The 27,930-nt window shown below is 39.1% G+C and overlaps 1 protein-coding gene across 4 annotated transcripts in view; it reads right to left on the reverse strand.

The window, feature by feature from the left end:
• The window catches only part of l1cama (L1 cell adhesion molecule, paralog a), a 125,505-nt gene extending 99,101 nt beyond the window's left edge, over positions 1-26,404 (reverse strand). For 3 of the 4 annotated variants that reach the window (XM_022676935.2, XM_022676934.2, XM_022676931.2), the window contains exon 1: positions 26,225-26,403. The gene's annotated coding sequence lies outside the window, so the exon portion shown is untranslated. Of the gene's footprint in view, positions 1-26,224 lie in introns of all 4 variants that reach the window. The other variant, XM_022676933.2, reaches the window with a different exon arrangement.
• Positions 26,405-27,930: the final 1,526 nt, after the last annotated feature.

The raw sequence follows: 27,930 nt of genomic DNA on the forward strand, positions 1-27,930 counted from the left end.
CATCATGAGAGGATCTTTTGATCAACAAACAAACAATGAGCCTGATTGTGGCACTTTATTAAAAACAAAAACAACAGCATTACTTTAACTACAAATATTTTTTTTCTAATTACTGGATGCATTTTAGTGTTTGAGTTCTTTTTAAGAAATATCAGCTTTAGATTGATCAAATTAAATTATATTAGTGATGTCAATCACTTACATCAGAGAGAGAAAGAAAGAGAGAGACAGTCAAAGAGAGAAAGAAAGAAAGAGAGAGCGGGCATGCAATTAAGCGAGGTAGAGAGAGAGACAGTACGAGCGCGTTTCCAGTCGCCCATGTGCTCAGAGCTAAACCACGCAGAAAAAAAGTGGGGCCGCTTTCTTCCTTTATCCTGATTGGCATTTGCCCGGTACGCCAGATTACCAGTCCAGCCCTGGTGGTGGTCCAACAGTGGTCCCTTCATCACCCCTAATGTTCTAAATGGAACAGGAATAGTTCTTCAACCCTTATAAGATATTTGGGTCTGTGGGACCCATTGTCAGTTTTTAGCTTAAGAAAATGCAAATACAACTGATTCTTTTTTAAACTAAGATTCACTGGCCTGTGAGAAACATAAATTAGGATTTTTTTTTTACAGATCTCCTCCTGTATACTCATAAACAAGTGGCATTTCTAATCATAAATATGATTTAACAAAGGTAAAGGTAACAGATTTAACATACATGTTTATATCACTTGCAATTGGGATAAAATAAACATCTGCTGAGTATTTTAACAAAAGAGTTTGATTATTTTGAATGAAAAGCCCCAAAATGCAATTGGGGCCACCAGAGCCAGCAGAACTCCCTGTGTAACAAAAAAGATGAAGACCTTTTAAGGATTAAAGTCAAAGACTTCTTGTCTTGGACAAAAGTTTGGGACACCCACTCCTTCACTGTTTTGTCTGAAATCAAGGGCTGAGTTTTGAAGCCCTGCAGAATTCAGCAAGTGACATGAGCATTAGTGAGGTCAGGATGTTGGATGATCACAATCCCACCTCACCCCCAACTCATTCCTGCTTAAAATATTGGATTGAGTACACTGCTGAACAGCCCAATGCTGGAGGGGCTTTCTATCTCTCTAGTTCACACCTGGCATCAGGCATGATGCCAATGGGTGTATGTTTTTTTTGCTCCAGAGTCATATTCTATTAGTAATAATTCTGTACAGGGACTAGACAAGCTGTAAAGTAAAATGTCTATATAAGTAAGATACAGAAAGTTTCTACAGCTGTTAAAACTCCTTTTACACACACACACACACACACACACTAGCTGTTGAGTAGCTGTTGAAAGCATGTTCCCTTATACTGATAATGTGCGGACACTCTGCCCTTTCTGTCTCCATCCTTCTACGCTTTTGCTCTTTCTGGGCAAAGCCTCCTGAAGGCAGCCCAGCTGTGTCCTCATAGCTCTCTCTCTCTCCACCTCTTTTTCCACCTCTCTCTCTCTTTTTCCACCTCTCTACTCTCTTTCTCTCAGCCTCTCCACACTGATGGGAGATGACAGCAGTAGTTGGCCCTGATTCCTGACTGTGCCGGGGAGAAACGCACACTGGGGGGAATGGAGAGAAAAGAGAGAGAGAGAGAGAAAGAGAGAGCGAGAGAGAGAATAAGAAAGAGAGAGAGAGAGAAAGAGAGAGATGACCTTCTCTGCAGCTACAGAATCAGCTGAAATGCTATAGATGCAGCGTTTGGGTAAGTGGCTCTGACATTCTTCATACACACACTGTACACACACACACACCATGCATGGATCCTCTGCTTAACCACACACACACACACACACACACACACACCAACCCATATACATACACACACAGGGAAGATGGGATCAAGAACAGAGAGAGAGAGAGAAAGAGAGAGAGAGAGAGAACGCCAGTGTAACCACTCCCAAATTCAATTACAGAGCCATGATGGCCAACGTAATTCATTCTGGTTGAGAGAACTCTAGACAGGACAGGTCAGCATGTCCCAACCTGGCAACCCGCTCTGCTCTAAATAAGGTTACAAAACCCTTTACAGCATGCTCATTACCACAATCATCAGTGATCAGGTTGCCAACATCTCTGTTATATTGCCTACTAACACAGTAACAGGAATAAGCAGGGGATGAATTGAAAATCAAACTTCAAGGGGAATGATGGAGTTCAGGACTGCAGGGTGAGGACTGCAGGGATGAGCAGAAGCTGTGCTGATTTTATGTTTTAAGCACAAGGAAAAAAGGCCTTTTCAAAAATCTACTCATTATACAGAAAAATATATCTTATTTCCAATGGGGATATAGGGATGGAATTAAATATTAATAAAAGGTATTCTAAAATCTTGAAGGAGCACTCTGTAATCACTTTTTAATCATATCTCTATCTGCTGCACGTCTTTTGCATAGAAATGAGTAGCATGGATCATATTTTTCTAACACATTGAGTTGAAATATACACATAATTTAATCCAAAGGACAATTGGCTCAGGTTTCAAAGCACATTTAAAATGGAAAGAAGGTGTGCATGATATAGATACAAAATCTGATGTGTGGTAACACTGTAGGATATCTGGTTATCAATGAGAAGTGTGTAAATTTAGATCCTAAATAAGTAAAAAAAAAAGGCCTCAAAAGTTTTTTTGGCACTTGGCTGGACTGCAAGGCTAAGAAGTAATTTGGTATGTAGTTTACTGTTGACCTCTACCTCACTCTACCTCCAGTAATTTGCAATTACTTAAAGACTCAACACATTCTTATAATAGAAACCCATGGGCAGGACTTGAAGCACATGTACAGTGGAAAGCAATGACCAGCTACTTCTGGGTCCAAAAGATTCTTATAATGCAGCCCAATGGGTAGTTAATACAGGGTAAACACACTTAAAATGGAAGTCAATGGATCAGTCCATTTTCTTCCTTCCTCTAAAGGACACTTATCATAAAAAAAAAACAATGAACAGTTACTTTTGGGAAAACAGCTATAATAGAAAGACAATGAACATTTACTTTAGCTTTATAAATAAAGCCAGTTCATTGTGCTAAAACACTTTCAATGGAAACCAATGGGAAGTTCAATCAGGACTCAACACACCCTTATAATAGAAGCTAATGGGCAATTTCTTTAGAACTCAAACACACACTTGTAATAGAAGCCGATGAACAGTTACTTCAGGGCCCCAAACACACTTATAATAAAAGCTAATGGAGAGTTACTTTAGAACTCCAAACATACACTTACAAAGGAAACCAATTGGCAGTTTCCTTTGGAAGTGTTAGAGAAAAATAAAAACTAGTATTATACTCAAATATGTGATTAAGCTCTTGTACTATGAATAAATAAATATACCATGAGTAATTAATATTGAACCTTATGTATAAATGAAATGTGATTGAATTCTATGTATGATCATCTTGTGATTGAACTTGTGAACTCTTTGTTTGTCTGACATTTACTGAAAGGGAAGTTAGAAAAACCCCAGACTGCAGAGGAGCAGACATTAGACATTTCATACCTGTAAATTTATGCCTACACTGAAAAATCAACTTTTGTGAAGGAGAGCTGTCCATAGGTTAGCGTGGGGGCAGCATGGCTATGGACCAAATGAACTTCTTCTTTTGTATCTGTAACTTCCTTATTTCTGTTGTATAAAGAACTGTCTAAAGATGTCTATAATCAGATCGAATTCGCTAATTGGTGATTCGACCTCCATATGCATATGCGCTTCAATAAACGGCAAGCTGATCTGATTCCTGCGACTCTGTGGTTCTTTGACTGAATTCTTCTAACAGGAAGCCAATGGGCTGTTATACTTTTGGACTCGAAACCAAAGAAAAGTTACTTCAGCACTTGAAAACACATTTATAATGGAAACCAATTGATAGTTACTTCAGGACGTAGAACATAAACTTATAATTAAAGCCAGTGGACACGTACTGTAAGAAAAACTAAGTTTACATTGAAGCCAATGGCCATTTAATGGACAAGTACTTTAGGACTCAAAACATACTTTTAGTGCTCTGCACCCTTACGAAATAAGCCAATGTACACTTACAATCAAAACCAATTTACAGTTTTTAGCAGTCACTGGACAGTCACTTTAGAACTCAGAACATACGTTTAACGGAAGCCAGTGGGCTGTGTCTATACAAGTAGGTTCAGGATCAGATACAGCACAGTTATAATGGAAGCCCGCGAGCAGTTACTTAGGACTAAAAGACACTTGCGGTGGGAAGATTTTTCAGGACCCTGAACACACTTATAGAATATAGAGTATAGAAGCTAATGGGCAGTTACTGCAGCACTCAGCTTACACTTATAATGGAAGCCTATGAGCAGATGATGCTGACGTGGGTTTTGAGTCAGGAGATTATGGTCAGCTACACTGTAAACCCAGAAGATGCTTGAACTCAAATAAATAAAATTAGAGATTTCTAAACAATACTCAACTATTTTGAGTTGGTTGAACTTTCGTGGGCACATATACACTTAAACTGAGATTTTCTTAACCCATTACTTAACATTTTTAAGGCAACCGGTTTCCTCCAATTTTTAAAGTAAATTCAACTTATCTGGGTTTACAGTGTATAGAAAGAGCAGAAATTTGTTCTGGGTCTCGGTGCGTTTACTGAATTCACACCTGCCCCATCAAACTTCAAACTGCACCAAGATTAAAAACAAACCAGACTACAGCTGAACTGTTCTATAGGACATCTCTGGTGGGAGCTGATTATTTTAAAGGTGATCATTAGGTAGAGCTAGTTATGTAACAAATCTATTTTTTTACTGTTCTTTTCCAGAACAGAAGAACATGAGGACAAAACTGTTCCTGTGCACTCTAATTGACCATATGCTAGTGGTGCAGTAGATGAGGATTAGGTTGGAGTACTCCTTTTTAAACGAGCACATAATGACATACATCCTAAGGGGATGCAAATGAGGGCAAGGGCAGTTTTATAAGGGGGTTGATTTTTGTCTCGTTATTTTACCCGTCTGATTTAACCGTGGTAATAAGAGCAGATTTATTTTAGTTAGACCTGCATGGAGGGCCTGCAGTGGGAACGGCTTTCAATAGCCTGAGCGACAGACTGCGCACACACTAGAGACAGCGGTAATAGCTCCTGTGTCATAGGAATTTACACTTCATTGTAGTTCCTTTGCACCAGAGAGTGGGAGAAGAAAGGCATGCCTAATCCCTGTGAATAAAGCAGACAGGTGCTTCCGCCGCTGCAGGAGGAGCAGCACCAGCCGTGTGTGTGAGGCTAAATAAGAGACTGCAGCTTGAAATAAGGGGGAAAAAAGACGAGTGCTTATGACAACAAGCACAGCGTTCGCCAAAGCCCATTAGCCCGGAGGGAAGCGTCCCGCCGCACAGTCAGTAAATGTTGTGAATGTCCTGCGCTACACTGTTTTCACGCTAAAAGAATGCACTTTAATTAGTGTCTGTCAGAGGAGAATAAGGTTAAGACTAGACGTTCTAACTGCAGCAGGAGATTTGTATGCTGGAGGAGACTCGAACGCGCATGTGTGTGTGTGTGGTGCTTTCACGACAGGTGGGCGTGCGTGTCTGGGAATAGTTAGTCATTGTTTGTCTCCATCATTTGTGACATTTTAATAGCCGCGGGTGTCATTGCTTTCTTTCTCCATGCTTTTAGAAACGCAAACACACACACGCATACACACACTCACACACACAGAGCCTCACACCCTTTATCTTTCACTTTCAGTACTATAAACACTACAATGATGAAGATGATGCAATGAATGAGAGTGTGCATCATTTCAACATGAATATAATGCATTATATCAACAGTTGTTGCCAGAAATGAAGAAAATTAAGCAACAAAAATTGTGCTGATGGTGAAAAATGTGCTATAATTATGGTTTTGTTCACTTCTTAACCTTTAAAGCAGAATTAAAATGTTGAAAATGTATTTTTCTTGGTTAAGTTTTTGTTGTTCTTCCATCAAAAAAGTATCTGGCTCAACCAAAACAGCTGAAAAATGGTAAATTCCAAAAGACTAGAGCTGCTTCATAAAAGTTACTACTAGTTTTACTAGTTTTAATATGACGAGGTAGTTAAACATTAACAAGGTAACAAACCAGAGTCGATGATAGCGACAATATCCAATAGGTACAACCAAAGGACAAACCATAAAGCAAGACAAAAGCCTTCAAAAAGCGCAATCCAGAAGGGCAAAAATAGAGACACAAAACACAATCAGATCAATAAGATAAATGAGAAGAAAAACCCAAAATAGTATTCAGTATGCTATAGTGAAAAGTTGGCAATACTTCGCAAAGTCACAAGTCTGCATGAGTTATAAGCATGCAGCCTTCCATATACCTTGGAAGACGGATGTCAGAGACCTCACACCCAAGTTAAATGCGTTCCAGTTAAAAAAGCTAGCGTAAGCCTTTTACCATGCTTTTTTCCATCATCTGCTTCCTTTTAAACAAACTGGGCTACATCAGCTAATGCCAGATTCACACTACACAGCTTTTTGAGTGGTCAGTTGTCATTGTGCTGTTCACACTATATGACTGGTTGGGCTGTAATCGTGAGTCCTTTACTACACTACAATTTTCACTGTGGGAAATTGCTGACTCACTTCACAGCTCTCCAAAAACACTTTTCGTCACGAGAACTCACCAGAACTAAACACACGAGAACTAGCGATGCCATGCCAGAGAATCTCTCTAGAGGAGAATACGCACTTGCAGTGAGTCCAACATGAATAGGGTCATGTGAAAACAAAATGAGCAACATTAGAGTTTATAAATGTCTCATAAGTTTTATCCTGAAATACGTACTTATTTCTTCAACAGAGAATTATATCAAATGTTTTTGCACCACAGACATCATTTTTTATCGTTTTAAACCTTTATAAACCTTTTAAACATGCTTTACCTGTATCTACAGGATCAGAACGCCAACCAATTTTAACCTGGCATAAAATAATTCATAAACTGGAGCCAAACACACATCAGATGGGAAGCACTGTCTTATTTCGCACTAGTAAGATTTGAAAAAGCCAAACTTTTAAGACTTGAGTCAGAGCACCTTGCTATAACCTGGCTCTAACCTCTTTAGCATGCTAACAGTGCATCATTCTGAAAGAAATAATGACTTAAAAAAAGACCTGACACTGTTTCCACCCATTTTTTTTAGAAAGAGACATTGAAATTCTTATTTTTCTCATGATTACATAGCATTAGCACAGCATGGCTAAAGTGCGCTAGTGGAACAGTGCTGACTGACTGACAACTAACAATTTTCCCTGAATAATAAAGACAACTGGACCACTAATCAACAACCATGAGACCATTAGATATTCTAGTATTCTAGTAACCCCCAGTCAAATAAGGCTCAGAAATAACAGTAATAAACAATGTTAAATATATATTTTTAAGTCATTTCTTAACTTATAATTAATTGACACTACTTTAATTTAATAATGCTTAGGGATGCTGTAAATAATAATGAACTGAGACATTGGATTTAAAACTATACTGATTAATCATGTCTTAACTAGTGTTAATTCAAAATTATTTGAGAGATTTTGACATAAATACTGTTAATTAATGTCCCGTTATTGTAAAGTGTTACCAAATCATGTATAGTGTCAGGTTGTGAGTGTTTTTTTTAGTTGAATTTGATGGTCTGGTTTGTAGCACTTAATACTGTAATCATTTCCCAGTAGTGCAATAATCCCAGAAATGGGACAAAAGGTAATAAAACCTTTGAAATTAAACCTAATAAAATGCTATAAATTCCCAATTACGTAAGAAGGCATTCCATTATTGCTTCAAATGATATTAAATTACTGTTCTAGTTATTACATTATTAGGTTTTATTACATTTTTGGCTTTTTTTGGAAGATTCTGACTGGTTCTGCTGCTGGATTAGAGATGTTATCCACCCCCTCAGGTGAAATAGAGATTTTATTGTTTTTGGGGCTAAATTTTACTGTCTGTCTATCGGTTGGTGGCTGAACTCAGTCAAACAGCAGCATCCCAATTTCTCAAAATAACACTATGATGAGGAAAGATCATAAGGGGAAAGGATCCTAATGACTAAGCAGGTGGCATGAGACTGACTGAAGACACATCTAATGCTTAACTAATGAGATTTAAAGGTGTCCTATGGAAAACGAGTGGAGCTTCAGTGGTAAGCATTAAGCCAATTCCCATTAGTATACATCTTAATGATTTCAGCAAAATCCACAAATATTACTTTTAAAAATCGTTTTTGCCACCTCTATTAGTAAGAATGAGTTTTATTCATGACATACATTTATTACATAAGTGATGAGATATAACATACTGTACATCTCCATCCCCCATGAGAGATTCTATCTCTCCCTCTCATCTGCACCCTGTCTCCTTGTCTCTCTTGTCTCCTTGATTCTCTTCAAAAGAGATCATCACCCCCCAGCTGTTCATGATGAGGTTTCATTCTTTAGTTAATGTTCACCCCATCCTCCACTCCCCCTCAAACCACACCCATTACCTTTGGCCCGAGGTCGTTCAGTTGCATAATGACTTCATTAAGCTCATTAGTATTGTCTTTCCCAGCCCTCTGTTCCTCAAATCTTCTTGTGCCATCTCCCTTTTTGTTCTGTCTTTTGTTCTGCTGGGCTGTATTCATAAAAAAAAATCCATAAATCACACCATCACAGCATAAGCTGATGTTTAAGTCAGCATTAAAAGTTCCTGAGTACTGCTACGCCTTACTAAACAAATGCCTGGATGTCTGACGCAGCTCGTTTTTACTGGAATGCATTGTTCTGTTGTGCCTTCCTTAAAGGACCTGTGTCATGAAAAAGCAAATTGCATTGATCTGGTTCGAAAGAAAAGAGTTTAATGTGTTTTTCAGAACAATGATACATCTCAAAACGTGCTGTTCATGTTCCATGTATAAGAACTAAGCACATTTTAAAAGGGTTGCTTTTATGAAAAACGCTGTTCATTCCCGTCAATATTGTTTTTAGCCAAAATCTCATTCAGATGTTTAGTTTATGGTGTCACGTGCAAATAAGACACTTTAGAAGAAAAAATAAATAAGTAGTGTTGCAATCCTTTACAGTTTTGTGAAGAAATGTTGGATGGCGTAGACTATTGTGATTAGGAGTACCAACAAAACAAGCACAATAGAGATTTAACTTTGTCTTTGTCTTTGCTTTTAGCAGAATCTTCTTTACAGCCATACACAGTTGATCTGGCCGATGTTTTAAATTAAAAATTTTATATAACAATATTTAAAACCTTTTTATCTTAATCCACATAAAATAACTCAAAATGCATTATATCCCAATTTAAACACTGTCTCATTTTAAATACATCCATTTCTATTCAGCTTGTCTCATCTTTCATATAGTTAAAAATAAATAATTACACTTTTTGTAATGAAATGCAGTTGGTCAGTGTTCTTTATGCATTGATTGTATTTTAAAAAGGATAAAAACAACAATAAGAATGTTTATTACAATATACAATAAAATACTGTCATATCACCCACCTCAATTCTGGCCACACATGGACACACCCCTATCTATGGACACACTCTCAGTCTTGCTGATGCCTATAACACTATTTTTACAGTTCTACCCTATATTTTGCACTAGTAGTCCATTCACTAGTTCATTCATCTGCTGTTTATGGATCTTTGGCACTGCTAAATTTAAATTTTAATTTATATAACTGTGTTTGCACTTTCTGTGTGGCTGATATCAGTTCTCCTCACCTTATGCACATCAACTAGTGTTCACTGTCTATTGTGTTCAACTGCACTACCTCTATCTATCTATCTATCTATCTATCTATCTATCTATCTATCTATCTATCTATCTATCTATCTATCTATCTATCTATCTATCTATCTATCTATCTATCTATCTATCTATCTATCTATCTATCTATCTATCTATCTATCTATCTAAGTCCTGATTACTTTAGGGGAAGGTTTGGAAACACTCACACCTGTATAAGTTGTAAGGTGTTATCTTGTAAGTGAGGTTGCCAGCATGCTCATAGCAAGGTAGTATGAACTATGGTTGAGTTGAGGAGGCCTGATAGTGGGTGCAGATGGATGGTACAATTTATTTATTAAGTACAGGCATTTAACATTGCTTGATCCACACTGTCATGTGTAATAGGAATACGTCATAGGAATACAGCTTTACCACCCACAGTGGACAGTACAGTGGGTGATAATGACTGTGAATTGTGACTAACAGCTAACAGAAAAGTGAAATCACATCTACAGTACATTCAGTGCAAATTGTTATTTGCACCTACACACATATACGCAGATCAATACAGTGTTTTTTTTTGTGTCCATAGGACATGCCAAAAGTGATGGCATATGATACTAGCTCCTGTCTGATGATGTTTGACACGTCAATGTACAAACTATGGACTGGATTTAAAATTTAAATTGCTATTTTGTAGAGTGGAACTGTATGGATATAATGCTCAATACATATCAATAACATTAAAAATCAATACAGCTATCAGTTAGTGCTGCTATACTGATATACAGTTTTATATACATATATAAATATTACCCTGCACTCTTCCAGCATTCTCCCTCGATTTCTTCATTTTTTCAGCGCTCTTCTGTTTTTGCCACTAGTCCCTGCTTTTACGTAACTCCCTCTCCTCTTGTCTATGCTATTTCATCTTTCACAGCTTGCCACAGTCTGTGTGTGCGTAAGAGAGAGCGAACGAGAGAGACCGTCTCTCAAGTTTGTTGTTGTTTATCTGCTGCTTTTTTTCCCTGAAGTGTGTGTCTGCTGAAGTGAAGCCGAGGCTGCCTTTTTCACCGAACCAGGCAGCGGGCCCTGCAGAGCTGCCAGCAGCCTGTCTGTGCGGTAACACACATTATTATTATAATAGCTGGAAAATCCATCCTCCTCAAACACACTCTCACACACACACACACACAAATACACACACACTCTCACAAAAGCGCTCACAGGCTCAGTTCAGCCCAGTTTACCTCCCACATGCAGTAGCGTACACTTCTGAGCGTAGCGTATAACAAATACAAACTCAAACAGCTGCACTAATCAAGAAATACACACGCACATATATGTGCACACACTCATCTGCAAATACAAATTGTTGTGCCTGGATGAAATCAACTGATTGGAATGAATCTTGATGGGTCTTCATGCCAGACTGTCATGGAGTGACTTAACCCTTGTGTGGTGTTCATATTTTTGTTACTCGTTTACTTTGTTACTTGTATTCAGCAAAATTAAGCAATTTCACATTAAAATGCTTTACACATGCTTGCTTCACCTAAATTGCAAGCAACATAAACAGCTTACATGGTTAATATTTGCCCTTTACCTTTCTTATGTTAAATTTCTTTCAAAAAGTGCTACTCTTTTTTTATTAGTATTTTAGAAAATGAATTAAACTCAAGATATCAGTAGAAAATTTGTTTAGTTTCAAATTTACAAATGAAGCAATGTTTATTAGCCCTTGGCCAAACAGACTGTATGTAATATAAATGTATAGGGGGGGGGGGTGTACAGTGTGTGTTTATTGAAAATGTATTTGGATATATGTTTTTCACAAAAAATGAGCCAATGCCAATGAGTTTGAGTTAGAAAAAATAATTTTTTAGTATCATTTGATGAAAAATGAAAATGGAATGGGTCCCACAGACCCGAACGCCACACAAGGGTTAATGAGAATGGAAACAGGTCATCTTCATTGATGATTCCTGCTTTTGTGGTTAGCACCTTCGCCTCCCAGCACTGGAGTCTTGGGTTCAAGTCCTTATCTGGGTGGAGTTTCCATGTTCTAACTGTGTCTGCGTGGGATTCCTCCGGGGACTCCAGTTTCCTTCCAGAGTCCAAAAACATGGAGATCAGGTAAATTGGATACTCTAAAATGCTCAAAAAAGTTAAATACTCTAAATTAATTTGCATTGTAGGCCAAAAGGGGCCAACAAGTGCTAAACACCTTCTACTTAAAGACTGTTGGAAAACCATTTCAGGTGACCACCTCTTGAAGCTCATTGAGAGAATGATGCCAAGAGTGTGCAAATCAGTAATCAGAGCAAATGGTGGCTTTTTTGAAGAAACTAGAAAATATATATTTTTTCCACCTTTTTGTTAAGTACAAAACACCACGTATTAATGTATTCATTCATAGATTTGATGCCTTCAGTGAGAATAGTCATAAAAATAAAGAAATCGCATTGAAAAAGAGAAGGTGTGTCCAAACATTTGGTCTGTACTGTATATATCCAGACTGTGTCCCCAGATATGGATTGATACTTTGTCCTGGGTAAAATGCTGTATTGCCTGATGGAGGTCCTCCAGGTGGACAGTCGTTTCCAGTTGAGAGTATGCTGTGCACTATTGGCTGCCACTTTTTACCAATGTTTAGATGAGTATGAATGGTTGTGTTTAAAACATGTAAATTGTAAAGCATCCTTATAGGTGTAACTTCATTCATTTACACACTTCTAGAGCACAATCTGCAAGAACTGCATGAGAATATTAGAATATTTACACTGCAATGATCAGATCATTACAGGACACCATTAGGAATCTCTACTAGCAAATCCATGCCGAGATGTCTGGCATGTTGCATCACACATGCGTTATACATGCGTTACAAACTAGTTCTGTATGTGCAGCTCAATAAATATAGACCAAGAGTTCTAAGAGCCCTTCAGTCTAAATGAATTGAAATGATTCATTTTGATCTTGGTAACCTTTATCTATCGTTTTTCTAAATTGCGCTGCAAACCAACAATTTCTTCTGGATGCAACTAACTCCTTGCAACCATTTCTTTCTTTGATGATGAGTAAACTTTAAAACATGGTGATGGTTGCAGCACAGGCCTCAAAGAAAGTGTGAAAAATATCCCCGGACTGTAATAAACATCCGTATGTAATAAATCTGCACTTGCAAGCTCTGCTAAGAGCCGGGGCAAGAGGGAAATAAGACGGTGGTGAATAATTTATCATTACATAAACATCACAGATTTCTCCAGCAAAGAAAATCTGGCTTCAGTGGTTGCTGCGCAGTCAGTAGGCCGAGCAGGGCAGCTGCGTGCACCCAGAAGAAGTGGGTGGTGTGGGATACATACAGATCATTTTGATCTCCGCAGTACAAACATTGCGCCAAGACTACAATTAATGCATAATTGATTTAAATGTATTCAACCCGCTCTTCAAAAATGTCAAAAAATGACATCTGAAGGGTGTGAATCACTCTCGCGCGCCGTCATCAGCATCATCAGCAGCAGCAGCAGCTCTAGCTCTAGCAGCTAAATTCTAAATTCTGATTTGCCCTCAGTCTCCAGGCGTTAGTGGTGGGCTACAGCTACGAGAGAGGCATGTTGAAACGCTTCTCTTGGTTCTGACTGGCCCGTGAGCCCCTGGGCACTGCAGCCGGGAGGCTCTCAGCAGTAGGTGGGCTACAGTGGAAAAATGGAGAAGGCACAGTAGGTGAGATTAAATTAGCCGGGTGTATGGGGATTACAGTCGCTGGCACGCTGATCCCCTCCCACACTCGCCCTAATCCAGCCGTAATGAATATATCATGTCTGACAGAGCTCTGGCCTGCGGTACCACACGTACTCAACGTACTCAACCTTAGTACTACAACACACACATACAGTCACCTGCCAGTCCCACACGCACTCACTCACAGCGACCTGCCATTCCCACACTGCTTTTCAGCCTTCAGCAATGCTCACACACACACACTTGCTGAAGCCACTGTGGGGGGCACAGGCATGAAGCCTGTCTCCAAATCCACGCGGGCATGAAATCAGATTTCACCTTGGGAATGAAAGTAAGAGGCATGTTTTTTCATACCTATTAAGATCTTACATCAGTGTGTGACATCGTGTTTAATACCTTAAGGAATAGTTAAAAAAAAAGAAAAAGGGTTGGCAAATGTTGCTAACAATAAAAAAAAAAAAAATTACAGCCAGCAATTAGCATTATGCTAATCATGTTATGCAAATTAATATCTCACACAGTGTGTCACATTAGTATGCTCAGTCAATGATATATGACGTACAAGCTAATCATGAAAAAGTAATAGTTCTGTCACAAAAGCTAATGTTACTTACAAAATGTAAAAAAATAAAAAAGAATTACAATCAATTCAATTTATGCTAATGCAATTGTGCTAATTAGCGTTTGCATCCAAACCCTCTTTCAACAGTGGTGGGCGCCAAGTCTCTCACGTCACTCTGAGTTTGTATTTTGTTCGACGTGGCCAGTTAGCATGTTGGTTAATCTAGAAAACTACCAGATAAAAATGTCCGCTACTTTATTCCGCGCTTCATTTTCCTCCAAATTTTCTTGTTTAATCAAATGGAGTAATGGTGTTATGTGTGGAATAGTAGTATGTATGTTTGGCATAATAGATACCGAGATACAGGTACTGGTTCAACTTTCCCTTCTACCACACTTTTACCAACTCGGAGTTGATTAAACCTCTTGAGAACCTGCATCCTCATATGTGGACATTATATTACATTGTTTCTCTGCTGTATGATACTTGATAATCGTTTAAGACACTGTAAAGACAGAATCATATGTTATGTAAAATTCTCATTAAATGGTTTGAAACCAGGTTATTTACGTCCAATAACATCTATAGCGCCATACGGCATGCACTTTTCACAAATTTTAGTACTATTAAAAAATATATAATAAATAAACAAAATACTGTCCTCATAGGAAGACACTGTTTTTTTGCAAAAACGACTTCCTGTACAAAGAGAAAGTTAACTTTTTATACTCATGAGGTCCAACTGATCTTAAAATTGCACACCAACAAAACACTGTGTCTCAGGAGGTTAATAAATAAAGTATTTAGATAATTAAATAATTAGTAATTAGTAGTGAATAATAGGTCTTAAATTACTGTGCAAGGGGATAAGCCTGGATTACATTTTTAGTGGACATTTATATGGCATGCTGTTTAGTCCAGTTCTGGCCACTGTTAGGTATTACCTTACACTCTCTTTTGCATAAGTAGTAGCATAATATATGATTCACATTATTTAAAGAGACTGCTTAGTCAAAGTGACCATTTCTAACATTAAATTAATAAATGAAAATTAACTGTCAACAGGAATCGACATGCTAAAGACATTATGCTAATTTACGGCTAACAGTGAAAGCTTTCTTTCACTGTTAGCCATATTGGTAATGTTTGGTCAATATTACATGACACGTTATCTTATTACGTAAATGAACAGCGCAGTTAAAAGGCTAATGTTGCTAATAATAAAGGAAAATCACCACTCATCAATTAGCATCTAATGAACCCTGCTGAAGGAAAATTCGATTCCGGTCTAAACTGGTTTAAGACATTTTCTGATGGTCTGGTGCTGATGTGGTGTAGGTTCACGCACATACTAGCATTATTTCTTTATTATGACAATGACATTTTCTAATTAGTGCTTATAAACATCCTTTTATCTTTAGAAACCAACAGTGGTTAATGTAATCCTTTAAAATAAATATATAACTGAAATATTCTTACACTATATGGACAGAAGTATTGTGCCAAGTCCTGCTGGAAAATGAAATCTGTATCTACTAAAGTTGTCAGCAGAGGGAAGCATGAAGTGCTGTAAGATTTTGTGGGAAAACAAAACTGCACAGACTTTAGACTTGATAATAAAACACAGTGGATCAACACCAGCAGATGACATGTCTCTCCAAAACATCACTGATTGGTGGAAACTTCACACTAGACTTCAAGCAGTTTGGACTCTGTGTCTCTCCACTCTTCCTCCAGACTCTGATCCCTTGATTTACAAATGTAAAAAAGTCTAAAGTCTGTGCAGTGTTTTCCTAGAAATTCTTACAGCACTTCATGCTTCCCTCTGCTGACAACTCTTGTAGAAATGCGGATTTCATTTTCCAGCAGGACTTGGCACACTGCCCAAACTGCCAACAGTAAAGATTGGTCTTATATAATAGTGAGTGTAAGCCATAAGCATCAACAATAAAAGAAATTAACACCTAAAATAGATCACTCTGTGTGTAATACATCTATATAATATATGAGTTTCACATTTTAAACTGAATTACTGAAATAAATTAACTTTTCATTAATAATATATTTTTTTAGATGCACTAGTAGTAGTATAAGACAACACAGCATTTGTATTGGAACATTTTTCATATTGGCCCAGCGTTTATTTATATTCAGAGGAATTCTTCAGTATGCTGTAGATGTTATCCAACTCCCCACCTCCATATCCAGTTAGTTCACCCACTCACTCACGCTCTCTCATTCAGAGCAGTTTTTCCCATGAAATCTATTAAACATCACATATTCATCCACCATACTAATAAACGCACAATGCACAACACAAAAGATGCTCTATTTCACTCAGCAGTGAGCTGTGTACCGTCACGCAGGGGCGGTTTTTAATCTATTCAGGAAATCTGTAAAACACTGCAGTTCTGGGGAACTTCAGTCACACATGATGACAAAGCTGCAGCACAATAGACCACTCAGCACACACCACTGCTTACGCTCAGCACTGAGGATTGTGGGACAGAGCAGGGATTCAGGCTAGTCCCTAAGTTTAGTAGCCAATAATGCCTCTCTTTACAGGAGACGAGTGATAAGAGAGGGGAGAAGAGGAGGATGATTCACTGCAGCCTCTCCAAACAAAGGCATCATTTCATAAAGTCCAACTGAGGGAGGAAATGGGAGTCATAGAGGACCGGCACTGTTGACCGGCACCCGGGTCAGAGACAAGAAGACAAGACTTTTCTTCTTCTTTTTCTTCATTTTTCTAATCTGCGTCCTTCGTTTGTTGCGTCTGGCTGCCGGCTGCACCTGCTTCCTTTCACAGCAGACAGAACGTAGTGAACACTTGGGTCAGTATCTCAGATAATATGTGGGATACTGGCCATGTGGGGCCTGTATGGGTAATCCAACTGGGAGCCAGAAAGTCGTGTCAATGGGTTTTATTTGGGACCCACATATGAACAGTCAGTAAGTCAGTGATGGGCCCCATCAGATTTAGTGGTAGGTGATGGGACCAGGAGGGGTTAAACATGGATGGGGCTGTACACTGCATATGCTGCCTAGGTAAAGCCCATGTGGGATTAAGGTAGGCTGTCACAAAAAGGCTTTTTTGGGTAGCTCAGTATGGTTAAACAATATTATATCACACAATATTTAACACAATGTTTTTTCCAAAACAAACAACTAAAATACTCTATCATGAACGGTACAGGGATTTGTATTGGTGTAATTTTGCTAGACACCATCCAATTAAACAGGATTTCAGACCTATATTATCTCCAGGGATGGAAAAAATGGAAGAATGCTGTTTTCTGTCTGTAATGCACAGAAAAGACTAATAGAGACTAATACTCTACTATAAAATCTATACAGCAAATAAATACAATTAACTAAAATATATATCTTTTATTTCCACTGCATTAGAAGCATGTGTGTAATGTTGTATATTTCATATTGAGTTTTTTATTTCCTAAACAGTGAAAAACATGATTAAAAAGTGTTTTAATTCACATTAAATAAGTCAAAATAGCCTCTATTAATCAAGCTCAAGTTTTTCCAGTGTAATACGCAGGGCCAAGTTACTGTTTTATTGTTTCATAAACTTGTTCATTGACTGGTTTATGGTCTATTCTGATGAACAACAGCTCTCAAATAGTGTTATGTGCAACAAAACATTAAAAAATAAAGAAAATGCATGATGTCCATCATAGTGGATGCACATCTGAAAGGGTTAAACTTTAAACTCTCTGTTATAAAATGTATAGTTGGGTCAGTGCTCTTAAATCAATAGTAAAATACTCAACATGCTTAAAAAACGCATATTATACAAACATTAAGGGAAAGCATTACAATAAGACAATGCATCATAATATTGCCCACATCTACCTGGAACCCAACTGGGACACACCTAGCCAACATACATTCCCCCATGTGAGCCCCACACGAGTATCCCAGCAAACAGAAAAAGTTATAAGAATGTTTAGCAACGTTTTAAATGGTTTTCAGGAAGGTTAGCCTGTAACGTTACAGAAATTATGTTCAAGAAACGTTCTGAAAATGTGTTGCATAGTTCGCATTTAAACGTTGTTAGAACGTTTCTTACATAATGTTCCTAGCTGGATGAATGCTACTAACATTACAGAAATGTTCAAAGTAACATTCCCAAAGCTAAAAATTAAAATATTGACACAAGTTATGTTGCCAGAACGTTCAAAAGCTTTAAATGAAACACTCTAAGCGAACAAAAAAAACATACAGATTGAACATTCTGAAAACGTTTAATTGTAACCATCAAAAAATGCTCTACTAACCAAAAAGTGTTAGCTGGGATGCTAGCTGGAACGCTAGTATACTCTAGTACTTATTACTTCGAGGGGCTGCCGCTCCAACATCTTATCATCTCAGCACTTTTCTGATGGTGTTAGGCATAAACAAAATAGCAAAGTGAAAAGTCAGCTTACAAGAGTTTCCACTCTACAGAAGTGCGCCTTAGGCCTGAGAGTTATGGCCTCCAACTTGCTGCTAGCTTAGAAAACAGATGCATTTTGATTAGTTGCCAATTTATGTCTGCTTTCCGGGGGGGTTGTGGGGTTGCTGGGGTTGTGGGGTAGCGAGAGATTTAAAACGATTTTGTCAATCCAATTAATTTCATCAACATATCTGGGCGTATGATTTTGAGGCCGGCGACACAGCAGACGCACTTGAGCGATTGGTTTGCTTTTTTATAGGCTTTGTCTGTAGGCCTGAGAGCACTGCAATATGTTCTCAAGGAGCCATTAGTTTGATTATGGTCTGTAGAAAGGCCTGTCAGTGCCTGACGAAATGTTGAAAAAGCAGATTTCTTATTTGAGGGAGGAAAAAAGAGCGTATTAGTAGAAAAGCAAGTGTTGAGAGCTCGACAGATGCTAGCTACTTAAGCTAATGCGTCTGCATTAAGACTGACATTCAGTGTGGGGTTACAAATCAAATCACTTTATCACCCTCTCCTCTGCGCAGTCTCCTTGGCGTCTCCTTACTCCACACTTTACTATTTGCGCAGACTTCCCTCAAGCTTTTAGGTCTCCATTACTTTCCTGTATCTCATTTACTTCGGGAAGCTCCTCTACGAGTGTGTTAACTGGGAAAGCGCAGTCTGCAGCAGAAGCCTGAGCCTTTTCACCTATTAGCGCCATTCCGCCCTGCCTGGCCTGCCGGGTCACTGCCGTCTCCGACTGCATTTACTGTTTACTTCAGTCTCATCTTCACCCATTCAATACCCACAGCCCTGTCTGCCCGTCTCACTCACCCCACTCCTGAGTAATTCAAACTGCTGCCTCCTCAGCCATTACAAATGTAGCCGGCCAGTGCACCCAAACCTCTGAGCCAAGCAAAACTGTTTTTATACTGATACACCATGCAGAAAATCTCTCACAGATTTAAAATATCTATACAGCATTTGAACTACAATAAGTTAAACAAAAGTATTGGGACACCTCTTAATACATTGTTCATATTTATGATACATACTATAAATAAATGATATTTAAGGAGCTGTCACTCTTCTGTCTTAGCTAAAAGACTTTTTACTACTAGTGCGTCTCAAATAATTAGAGTATCATTGAAGAGTTTCTTAGTTTGTTTCAGTAATTAAGTTAAAAATGTAAAACTCATGTATTATTTAGATGTTTTACACAAAGTGATTTATTTTAAGCATTTATTTCTTTTATTGTTGATGATTATGACTTACACCCAAAAACAAAACAAAAATAGTGTATTAGAAAATTAGAATATTATTGAAAAGTTACTTTATTTCAGTAATTCAGTTCAAAATGTGAAACTCATATACTGTATCATATAGATGTATTACACACAGAGTGATCTATTTTAACCGCTTATTTCTTTTATTGTTGATAATTATGGCTTTCAGCCAGTGAAAACCCAAAAATCAGTGTCTCAGAAAATTTGAATATTATTTAGGACCAATTTTCCCTTTTGGAAGTGTGCCAAGTCCTGCTAGAAAATGAAATAAAATTTAAAAAGTACTGTATGGATCACCATCATTCCAGCGAACACTAATTTTTCTCTTCATCCACATGTCTGACATTAGACATTTTGCCAATAGGTTCATGTTTATTTGCTTCAGACGGTCCTATTCTATTGGCAATACTACAAGCTTTGTGTGGATTTGCACAACCATGCATGCATAACGCATGTTTTAACCATTGTTTATTTAGTGTTACATCAGAGAATGTCTTGAGAATGCTCACATCTGTATAAGTTGTGTGGTGTTATCTTGTGAGCAGTGAAACCTTGACCACTGTGTCGAGCGAGGCAGTGGAGAGTATATAGTGGAGAGTAGACGGTGATCAGCACAGTGGGTGGTAATGATCGTGATGAACTGGGGGCGTCTGGCTGGGAGCAGGAGGCCCCCATGCTTATTCCACAGGTCAGTGTAGTGTGATTTAGCTTCTGTGACATGACATGGCAAAAGTCATGGGACACTAGTTTCTATCTCATGATATATGGCAAGTCAGGTTGTATGTAGACATTTTTAACAAAAAAACAACAAAAGGTTGTTAAACCTTTTGTCGTTTTTTGGGTCAGTATAACATCTATCAGTTTAATTTTCTGACCATTTTATGCTAAATTTGAATAGAATATTTCATTTTTTTCCATTTACTTTGGTGAAGAATAAATGTATCTGTTTTTTAAAATCTTTACATGTCATTTCTGTCTTTCACTAATATAACAAAAATTTTCTCAATATAAATATTTCTTATATTTTTCCATTTTCGCTTGTAACAAAAATCCGATGGTATAATGAGATTTTTTCAACATTTTTTAATTTTTCTGAAATTGTACTTGTGAACTAGAAAAATTATACTTTTATGATAATTTTATACTATACAAAATGGTATGAGGTAAATAATAAAGATATTTTACCCTCAATTTTCTTTTTTCAAATTTAACCTTAAATTGTCAGACAACTGAATTGATAAACATTGACATTTTTTCTGTTAAACTTGATTTTTTTTTTTTGTTGTTGAAGCAACTTCCCACCCACTGGCCGGTATTGTAATCATATTTTTCTGATTTTTTTTTTTTTTTTTATATATATATTTTTATAATAGAAACTGTCTGTATTTCACAAAGCACATAGTGATTAGACTGAAAAATATTGGAATATCCTTTTAACACAAGCAGCATGATCAGATTTGTAACACTAATATGCATCATTCTAATTACACAACCCAAATCTGAGCTACAATATAAAGCAAGTGCCTCTGGCCTGTATTATGAGCATGTCTTTATATAAATAAATATAAATATATTTATAAATAACTGTCTATTACAAATCAACCATGTGACACAGACGCAGCAAAAAAAAAAAAAACTTTGATATATTCTTTTAAAACAAGCAGCGTGATCAGGTTTGTTACTGATTTGTAAATATGCATGATTCTGATTACGCATGCTGCGGTCAGAAACATGCAAAACATGTTAAAACAGCCACCCCACGAAATGCATGCTATTAATTAACACATCGTTTGTGAGAGCGAGCGCCGGCCAGTTATTTATCTGTGCATGTATAATTTAAGCAGGTTGCTGGGAGGGATCTTTGCCCCCTGGTGGGTTTGTGTTGGGGGGGCAGGATCCGGCAGCAGCGGCAGCAGCACTGAGGCCCTCTGGCAATAACAGGTGGCTGCTGTGGAGGCTTGTGCGCCACACCACTTTTCCCTGGAGCTGCTCCGTAGCTGGCATATTCAGAGCATATGCTTCACTGAAAGCTCGCTTTCTCCACCGACAACACGCCACTCCTGCATACTGATATGATGAGGGCTTGTAGCAGGGGAGCATGTCAAACGTCTGACTGCCTGCTGCACTTGTTCTGGGAGTGCAGATGCTAAATGTTCTCTCTTTTTTCCCCTTTTCTTTTTCTGTCTTTTCCTCCGCCCCCTAGCACACACACGCACACTCTCTTCAGCAGCAGCAGCAGCAGCAGTACCACTCCCATCGCTGACGTCCCATCCCCCTCTGACCTTGCACCCGCTTGCTGTCTCACTTCAGACGATATATTTAAGTGCACATATATTACTAGCCTCTGAAAAGCTTCGCCTGTCAAACGTGACCCCACCCAGCTTCTTCGCCACTCCGTTCATCCCTCCTAAATCTCCCCTGCCTGTCCGTCTATCCGCCTGGGCGTACAGCTCAATTAAAGTCTGCCTGAGCTTTGCGCTAGAGGATCATATTTTGCCTCACAGGGAGCCAGTGTTTTCACACCACAGCTGGAGAGAGGAGACATGGTAGAACCTGTTCTGACGCTGAAGCGCTAGTCTGGTCTGGTCTGGTCTGGTTTTTTGACAGTTTGACGCATCTGTGATAGGCTGTTGATTATCACAGTCCATAATTTTCAAACGTATTTCCTACGTAATTCAATACAAACTGATGCTCTTTCATGCAAGACACACTTCTAATAGACGTCAACAGGCAGGTGCTTCACATTTTGTCCCAGTATTACCTATTGTCTTTTATTCTAATCCAGCCAATGACTGTAGAAAAGGATGGACAGCACATCAATACCTCTCAAAAGGTCTAATGCCTCTGCAGTATGATGTGTAGCTCCGCCTATTCCCATAGGTTTCAATAAAAGCAGCACATTTTCCACCTTACTGGGTTCCAATATAACCAATATCCTTATAGGTTATAAGTTTTTAATCTACTATATCATAAGAAGGCAGATTTACACTTTGGAATGAATGATTTACAGGCTTAACTGGAACAGATAATCCACAGGATCTGATCATTGTGCCCTTTCTGTTTACATGGAGTAGCTGAGTCATAATTGAGCTAGATAATGCTAGTTAATCATATCATTATTGATCCTGTGGTGTAATTGTCTTGTTGGTCGTATTAACAGACACTCTTTACAAAGTTTGCAAAGATCTTTGCTGTTTTTTTAGTAGTTTTAATGTTCACATAAACTCATAAACTAGCCATAGTGATTTAATTCACTGTTATTCAGTTGGATGTACTGGACTCTACAATTACTACATGTTTAAAACATAATTTTTCTCTTATGCAGCAGCTCAAGGGTTAAAGTGAACTGTAACAGCTTTAATTTTGTGCTTGAAATGTTAAAATAATATGTTAAAATTTTAATTTTACACTTACTGGACAAACTGGATATCCAGTGTAAAAACCTTTGCTTTGCTTCTGGTCCTTTAGGAGGCATTTCAACTCAATGAAGGCAGTCTGAGACACACTTAAGGGCGGGTCTACCAAACGACCAGGCCAGAGTGATAATTTTTAATAAAATGTACGGGAATGGAATCCCTGTATCCATGTAAAACATCTTGAAACAGTTTTTTTTTTCTCTTCTAAGGATAATTTAGCTTGTGTTGACCGAGCGTATGCTACAGATGCAGCAGATCGAGGTCAGTTTGAAAAATGATGAGAGTAATCCTTGAAAGGACGACACATTCCATCATACAGCGGAACAACCAAGCCCAGGTAGCTCATGCCTACAAGAGACCACACGTTCTCCAGTGAGGTCCCGTGATGAGCCTTATTGATTATCCTTGGAATTACGTGCTAAGGAGGGGCATGGATCACTGTCAGACACATTTTATGAGTTCCCGATTCTCATCGAGGACAGCATCGGCCCGGCACCACCTGCCTTTATCTTTTGTGCAAATGAGAAAAGAAGGTTGAATTAACACCACAAGCTTTGGTTTGGTGCAGCTGCAGGAGGTGATCGTTTGCAACCTGAGAGCTGTGGACGGACGAGACCCACCCTGAGACGGTTGTGCATTCTGGCACTCTGCCAGGTAAGTGGCCGTGTGTTTAACAGACACTGGAAATAAATGCAGGCCCCACCCGACTGGAGCTGAGCCGAGCTGTCTCTGTCTCTCTCTCCCCTATAGCCCCCTCTGCTCCATTAAACCGCAGTTAGTTTTTCACTGTTTGCTTTACAGCACACACACACACACACACACACACACACAGAGACACACACACATCCTAGACCTGCACACAGTGGCTGCTGCAGGGAAAATTGTAGAAAAGCGCAGGTCACTACAGCCCGACAGTGACCAGAGTACCACGACAGACCAGCGCAGTAATTATCAGTGGATAACACAATTAGCAAGGGAGCATGGGGGAGGGGGAGTGGATAGATGGATGGATTGATGCATAGATAGAAGGATAGACAGATGGATGGATGGACTGTTGTACAGATGGATGAATGGATGGATGGACAGACATAAAAAAAGAAGAAAAAAACTCCACCTGATGCTAAAATAGCCACTATTGACCAATTGTATTTCCAAATCTAAATTAAACCCAAGCTCCGACTAATCTAATGGCTAATCCAGTGGCTTTCCACTGGTTTAGCCTTACTTTAGACTCAATCTATGTCCATGAAATCCATGAAAGTCTGCTCACCTATCAATCAACCAAATCATATCCCAGCCTGTGATATGCTACAATATTCAACATAAGAGGATGGTACAGCCTCTGCAGTTTAATTTTTGCTTCAAAGTGCTTAACCACTATGGCACATAAAATCACTATGGCCCAGTTCCCAAGCAATACTAAACCTAAACTCTAACCTAAGCCTAAACCAGTTTTTCACTGACTATTTGCTGCTATTTATTCCAAGGCTAGGCTGGACTATGTCCATGAAATCAATGTCCACTGCCAATGCACATCCAAGGCTATGATATCCTATGATATCCAAAATAAGCATGAAAAATGATGATACAGTAGCTAAATTAAATCTAAGCTCCAAGACTAGGCTCAATTTTTGTCAATAAAATCCATGAATTTGCTCTCCTATCTGACAGCCAAAGCAGATCCCAGCTTATGATACCCTACAATATCTGAGATAAACAAGGAAAAGGAGCAGATGATACAGTTAGAATAAAACAAATACTTAAAATAGTTTTTAGTAGTTTTGCAGTTTAATCCCAGGCATGGCATCACATCAATCCATGTCCATAAAAATCCATGTCCTTTCTCCTGTCAGAAAACTAAAGCACATGCATGCCCCCAGCATAAGATGATATCTAATATCTATGATATCTGAGTTAAGCAATAAATATACTAGATCCCAAGCCAACATTAAATCTAAGATGAGACTAAACCTATTTTTTCCACTGGCTTTGCAGTTTTCTGTTTGTTCCTAGACTACGCTCAATCCACATCCATGAAATCCATGAATTTGCTCTCCTATTTGACAACCAAAGCACATCCCAGCGCATGATAGCTTTTGATATGTGAGATACGCAAGAAAAATAAGCAGATGATCCACTATCTGCAGCAGAATATGCTTCAAAGCACTTAACAGCATGATAATGCCATGCTCAATCAGCCCCAACAAACGAGCAAAACGAGTCAGCCCCCCGCCTCAGCGATCAGCGTTATTGCGGAGATAACATCATCAAACACTTTGAGGTATCAAGATGTCAGTATCAGGAGCAGACTCAAACAGTCTCACCTTGCTCTACAGCTGTAATATGCCAAGACTGGAGGGTAGACTGCTGCATTAATGATGAAAAGAAAAAAGAAAGATCCTGTTGCACGTCTTGCTTGGGAGAAGAAATCTCGTGGAATACATTTCTGCATTTGCACTTAGAGGTTTATGCATTTTTTTAAGATTTGGAAAAGTTCTGTGTGATATTTGCTCAGAATGGGATGCTTTGGAAAGTGGTGATGGGTGGGAAGGGGGGGTGGGGGTGATTACACTTAATCCCTTTGGGACGCCTGACTCACTCGTGTGAGATGTAAATGTTTCCCAAGGAATTTGCCTTGGAAATGTGACATGCTGATTCCATTTCTTACTTCTACTCATAGATGACCTACATTTATCTAAACAAATAGTACAAATAGTTTTAAATATAGTAAAAAATACATATAAAACCACTTTTATCAGTATTAATATCAGTTTCATATCAATTTCAGCACTACTAATAAAAATTTTAGATTTTCATACACGCTGTATACGCTATATACCACTGCTGTCACATCACTCGCTCTCTGGAGGCTCTCGAGGCATCACCCTTCCACCTTCCTAAGCACACTCCAGCACACTCCAGCACACACCTGCACACACCTGCACACATCTGGCACTCAAAAAAAAAAATCCACCCAAAACACCCTTGACACCTCTAATGCAAACACACAGAGCTCTGTGTTCTCTTACCTCCACAGGTTTAAGACAGGCTTAAGATGGCCACAGGGGTTCTTTCCTGGCTCCGGCTGGCGTTCCTCGCTCTGCCCGCCCTCCTGCTCCCTGATGTGGAGTCTTGCAATTCTTCCTCCCCTCTGTCAAATTGATTGTGGCCTGTGTGTGCTGATGCTGCAGTGATACAAAAAAACACACCCTCTCAGACTCCCTCGCTCTGCCTCCCTGCGCCTGATTGGCTGCTGGCTAGAGGTGACATCACCCTTTCTCTCCAGCTCTGTACCTCCACCCTCCTTCGCTCATCCCCTCCCTCCCTGCCTCCCTCCCTCCTTGCCTGCCTCCCTGCCTCTCTCTCTCCCAGCTCTATCTCCCTTCCTCACGCACTCGCACTCACACACACACACACACACACACACACTCAGTTGCTCACTCTGTCGCTCTCTCACTCACACCCTCCCTCTGCTTTCTGACCATTCCTTTATTGTCTTCATCCTCCATCACTCTCTCCTCATTCCCCTGCTCACCCTCCACCACCACCATCACCACCCCACCCCTTCAGAAACATGTCCATAATGTGATCAGTGAGGATAGTTTGATATAAAGGGGGAACTGCAGCCAGAGAGAGAGAGGGAAAGAGACAGAGAGGGGTGTAGAGAGAGGGGTAAAAGGAGAGAGTGGCAGACTGGAAGAGAGAGAGGTAAAAAGAGAGAGACAGAGATGCAGAGAGCCAGTGAGAGATGCAGTGAGAGATAGAGGCAAAGAGAAAGTGAGAGAGAGAGAGAAAGGGGGGTGTAGAGAGAGGAGTAAAAGGAGAGAGATGTAGTGAGAGAGAGAGAGAGAGAGAGGTGGAAATCCAGTGAGAGATACAGTGAGACAGAAGAAGAAAGAAAGCAAGAAAAAGAGAGAAAGAGAAAGAGTGGGGTGTAAAGAGAGGAGTAATATGAGAGAGAGAGGGAGGGAGAAAGGTAAAAAGAGAGAAACAATGACAGAGAGTGATGGCAAGAAAAAAAGAGAGAGAAAGACAGCGTTTGAGAGACAGAAACAGAGAGAGAGAGAAACTGGGTGTAGAGAGAGGAGTAAAAGGAGAGAGATGTAGTGAGAGAGAGAGAGAGAGAGAGAGAGAGAGAGAGGTGGAAATCCAGTGAGAGATAGAGTGAGACAGAAGAAGAAAGAAAGCAAGAAAAAGAGAGAAAGAGAAAGAGTGGGGTGTAAAGAGAGGAGTAATATGAGAGAGAGAGGGAGGGAGAAAGGTAAAAAGAGAGAAACAATGACAGAGAGTGATGGCAAGAAAAAAAGAGAGAGAAAGACAGCGTTTGAGAGACAGAAACAGAGAGAGAGAGAAAGAGGGGGGTGTAGAGAGAGAGATAAAAAGAGAGAGAAAGAGAGTAAGAGAGAGGCAGAGAGCCAGTGAGAGATGCAGTGAGAGATAGAGGCAGAGAGAAGCGAAAGAGAGAGGTAAAATGAGAGAAACACTGACAGAGAGTGACAGCAAGAAAAAGAGAGAGAGGCAGTGAGAGAGAGACAGATACAGAAAGAAAGAGAGGGAGTGTGAGAGAGAGAGAGATACAGAGCGAGAGAGAGAGCAGTTATGGCAGCAGTGTGATGCTCTGCAGCAGGAAGCTCTTGCTGTAGTTCATGAGGAAGCGCGCCATAAGTACAGAGGATATAGGCTATGCTAATTAGTGCATTGTTATGCTGCGTCTGCAAGGCTGCATTAGAAGGGC

Source organism: Astyanax mexicanus, chromosome 13 (genome assembly GCF_023375975.1).
Source record: "Astyanax mexicanus isolate ESR-SI-001 chromosome 13, AstMex3_surface, whole genome shotgun sequence".
NCBI lineage: Eukaryota > Metazoa > Chordata > Actinopteri > Characiformes > Acestrorhamphidae > Astyanax > Astyanax mexicanus.